We start from the raw sequence: 5,259 nt of genomic DNA on the forward strand, positions 1-5,259 counted from the left end.
TTCTACTACTGAGGAAGTTACTGGTGAGTCACAAGATCCCGCCCCCCTACACCCCCCAAAAAACCATCCCTCCCCCCTCCTCCCTCCCTTCAAACAGCAGACGGAAGTCCAGGCGGTGTGATGGAGCTGCATGCCGGCCTCTGTCTCTGTGGTGCCCCTCTGCTTTCACTCTAATGGTTTTACTGGTTTTACTGGGAGTATGAGGGCAGCAAATCAATGCAACCAACCACCCACACAACGAAAACCTCAACATTCTGACACATTTAGGATGGAAACAACCGAGTTTGATGATACATGGCAAGTATCTAACTTCATAAATCATAATAATAAAACATTTTAAAGTTTGGATAAATGAACTCAAAAGGTAAATGAGCAAACCTGAGACAGTAGACATGGAATAAAGTGAAGAGGAACAGTGATGTGTTGAACAGGTGAGTTAACTTGATTTAATGTAATACATCCTGGACTTTCACCTTGTGAACGGGTGAAAACCGTGTGAACTATTAATCCTACGACGGCTTTTGGAAAATCTGAATTTGGACTGAATGTCGGTAAAATGTGTAAAATGACAACTTCATGGTTGACTTCAGGATTAAAAGTGTTTTTGCAGGTGGAGGAAGGAATCGGGTTAATCTGGAGGATCAGAACAAGTTAAAGTCAGAGTTAAGCTTTTTTTATATTATATACAGGGTCGTCCATAAAGTTGGAATAATTAGCAAATGTTCTGCATGAATTCATTTCACCGGTGATCGAGACACATGATGTAATAACTGCAGGTCATAAGTGATGACTGGTGCAACAGAGTACGTTTTACAACGTTTAAGTGTCCGTCCATATGACTTATATGCTGACTTTGTACACCGACTACCAAACAGGGCAAAGAGCAACCAAGTGGTTTCACTTCCCCTGTTTTACCGTCCGGCTCCTTTTCTCCACTCCTGATGTGTCATCGTCGTGGTGGAAAGACGTCTTATCGTTTGACTCATTGCTGTTTATCAGCAGTGTGCTGTTGGCAGAAGCACCACCCTGTCTGACAGGTAGCTTTGTTCTCTTTTACAGCAGACATGTTCTATTCAGCCCTTCACTCTAAATCCCAGTATGGTAAAGATCAACGTTATATATATATATATATATACATACAGGTGACTTTACTCTCTTTTTTTCCAGCAGAATGAGCTCTGGACGGTTAGCTGGGGAACATAACGAAGCAACTAGAGCCACATCTTTCCCTCAGGAGGAGACAGAAACAAAGCTGAACAGGAGCGACTCCACGGATAATAATGTGACCGAACGTCTATATGAGAGGTTTCTTCACTTACTAAGAACTTGGATGAGGATCTATTGTCAGCAGAAGCAGCAAAAGGTTAACAAATGCTTAAAAAGCAAAAAACCTCCCCTGAAACTGATCTGATGGAGGCAGAAAACGGCTGGTTTGAATACACTTTCTTTGAGACTGTTGGTCTTGAAAATTGCAGGTACGTTGGTTCATGTTTCCTCATTATATTATGTATCAGGAGGGGAAGTTAAATAATTAGAAAGAGATGAAAACGTGAACTGTCACATTCACTCTTTGAAAAAAGGAAGACGAGCTGCTCTGTGCCGTTACTGAGATCTTCAACACGTTCCTCCATCTGTCGGCTCACACTGGGGAGGAAGATGGGCTACACCCACGGGGCTATAGAAATAATACTCTCTGCATGTTGTAGCACTCTTAAATTCTACCTTTCACATGCAATTAAAAGCATTCTAACACTTGTCAAAGTGTCACACATGAAATATCTCGTTAAGCACAGACAACCTTTTTCACGCAGCTGTCCAAACATGTGATTCTTGTGTTTGGTGGTCGTGTGACAAATGACAGACGCCTGTGTTCCCCACCACTCCTTCATTATGATTTCTAATTTTACACTCAGGCGTGGTCTCACTGCAACAAATTAGAGGATGGATGCTTGTCGACTCATCATGGGACATCAGCGCTTCTTTCTCTGTAAAGGAAGGAAGACTCCTCCTATAGTTTAAGTGTTGAAAACAAGTTTAATAGCGTGTTGGATCGGTTTAAAGTGAGAACGTTCACACCGAAGGGAACATTAAAGTCCCACAATCGTAATTTGCAAGAAAAGTATTCAATTTAAGGCATTCTTCGTGGCGATGACGTCTCAGGCGACCGCCACGCTGCTACATTCACATTACATTGGAAAACGTAAACTCTTTTTCTTGGATGTGTGGTTTCATGGAAACACCTGATTGGAATTAAGTGTAATGACCATCAGGGCAGCTGCAGACTAACGAGCCAATTACACTGTTAAAAGTTCCACTTAAGTAATAAGTAGGTCTGACTTGTCTTATGTATTTATTTGATCACATACAGGATGGAGAGTGGAGGTTGAGGCTGCGATGCATGAATCCCTCCCAGTTTGAAGCTTCAGCATGTGAAGATGATGCATCGTGTCCTTGCTTTTAAAGATGAGCTCTAAACAAATATCAGAAGATCAGCGTCGACACACAGATCTCTGGATGATACTGATCATAGAGCTGTGAAGCCCATCTGCTTCTTGCTGTTTGTCTGGAGGTTAAACCGAGTCTCACACACACTTCAAGGCTCTGTTCAGTGAAATAAGCACCGTATTGACACCTAATTGTAGACCATTTCTGTTTTACAAGAGCTTGTGGTTCTGCTGCAGAATCCCACCCAGGAGTGCACCTACTGTATGTGGCCATGGATCAGCAGAGGGAGGCTGAGGGAACAGCCCTGTCAATGTTGCATTATTACATACAGATTATTAGATTATTACTATTCATGCATAAAGGATTTTAACTTCTTATATCCAGGTCGGTCTAGTGTGGCTCCTAATCTCACTTCCTCCAGAGGTCACATCCTAAATACGATGATTAATCAGGGAGGATTTTTGATGTTTTGAGCCGTTTTTAACGGTTGATTTGTTTTATATTGTGTAAGACACAGTCTATAACTGTATTTTATATTTTATTTGCTCTATCTATCTATCTATCTATCTATCTATCTATCTATCTATCTATCTATCTATCTATCTATCTATCTATCTATCCTTTTCATACCTTTACGTTTCTTGATGTAAATTTTGAATCTGAAAATCAATAAGTTAAACATTGCTGTCAAATAAATGCAGTGGGGTAAAAAGAACAATATTCCCCTCTGAAATGTGACATACAAGTATAAAGTCAGGGATCCATTTAACAGCCTCACCGCCTGCTGTTGTTTCGATGCCGTGGGTTCGTTTTAAGAGATGCAACTAAATAATCACACGGGAGGAACTTCTGGCTCATGCATTTTTGGACTGGGCTGGCCTGGTGGCTCGCAGCAGATGAGGACCAACCATGGTCAGGGGAGACATACCAAAGCCCTGAGCTCAGCCCGAGTGCAGCCGCCTTACAATATGTCAGCAGTGTTATTTTTACAGGGTCATATTAGCGAACCAAATGGATCCGCATCTGCCCCACAAGGGCATTCCTTCATTGCTGACCCTGAGCAAACCCACAACCTCTTGTCCTTCTGCTTTTGCGTCAGCTTTCAAGCCCCCCCCCCCTCTCATTTCCAAGGTAGCATTTAGCCCTGTCGTGGCTCACCAGGCATTTCACTTGTAATGATAAATGCCTCCATGAATTAAACAGCGAGGAGCCAAGTAAGTCAGGATGCAGACGTTTCACCCGTAAATCCTGGCTGCCGTCTGTGTTTGCCTAGTTAAACACGTAAGCGGGCGAGCGGGCCGGCCTTGAAACCTTCACAGGGATCGGGGTCATTAGCCATCAGACTGATAAACAAGCCTGTGACATAATGTGGAAACACTGATCCCATTCATAGATCTGATCACCCGCAAAAACATTCTGCATGCCGGGCAAATCTCACACATATAAAACAAATTCCTTGTGGTTGGCGAGGGGATAGCGAGCAGCCATGAGGGGGAAAATGTCTGTTTGGTGGAATATCACTCTGTGTCCTGAAGCATTCTTCTCACATCCACAAAGAGTTGGGAGTCTGGGTGAGATTAGGGGACTGGTGCCGTTGCGGCTTTGTCTTTGTCTACCCGCTACCCGAATTATCATGTCGGGAAGTGGAGAGTCTTCTCCCCCAAGTGGAGTGACGACCCCTTCCTCGTCCAAGATCCTGCAGCACTTTTTACCCTCTCCTCTCAAAATAGAGAGAGAAGTACTTGCTAATGTTTTAAGGAATAGTAATGTCTTTAAGGTCTACTGGTCTGGACGTGAATCAAAACAGGGGCCTGGAACCCCAACGGAAACATGCAATAAACGTCCACGTTGGAAAAACATAAACTTGTTACCAATTAGTGTTTGCACTCTGGCAAAGGCAGCCAAACATTAAAATGACCAACATAATTTGGTGCATGAACAGTGCCGTCAGCAGCGCTGTGATGACCCTCACTTGTTCTGAGCGGATCCGGGTCCAAGCCTGGCTTATTCACGACTTCTTAAATGGCAGAAACCAACTGCACTACTCTTCTACTGGGCTTGAACATAAATAAACCTATTTCACTTTCACTTCGCCAATGAATCCTTTCATGAAACGTTAGTGCTCTTCAATACTTAAAGCCAGATAATATTGTACAGGGCTTTGAATTTCAACAACACGAGGTTGTTGTTAATACAAATTCTATATTATATAATGGTATAATCACAATATACTAGTACTGGAGTAAAAGTAGCACAAACAATATAGAAAATACTCCAAGTAAAGGTACAAGTAAATTGAAAACCTAGAATCGACAAAAACGTACTTAAAGTTTTGCAGCAGAACAGCCGCTGTGTGTGTGTATATGTATATATATATTGTAGCTGTTGAAGAAGGAAAAACAAACTAAAAACAAACTAATTTATTTACAGTAGTTACTGATCATAACTTGTGTTTTTGTACAATAAATAATAATATGCAAAAAGTAAATAGTGAGCAGTCACGGTCCAGTACTGTAGTAATGTAATATGTTACTGTTACGCCTGCTCTGATTCCACTGTTACATTTTAAAATGTGTACACCACCACCACCTGCTGGTTGTTGCGCGCTATTGCAACACGTAGCATTCAATTCACAGCACTTTTTATCCGAGAAAATACGTTTTTTTTTTTTTCATTTTGGGGATTAAAACTAAGACGAATAATTCAAAGTGTTTTAATATTGGTAAATACGCCATAATTCATAACTAATTAAAATGTTTTCAACGTGAGTTTCGTCACGAATCTGCGGACCGGAAATGAAAACAACAAGCGGAC

Source organism: Eutrigla gurnardus, assembly GCF_963514095.1.
Source record: "Eutrigla gurnardus genome assembly, chromosome: 14".
Lineage (NCBI taxonomy): Eukaryota > Metazoa > Chordata > Actinopteri > Perciformes > Triglidae > Eutrigla > Eutrigla gurnardus.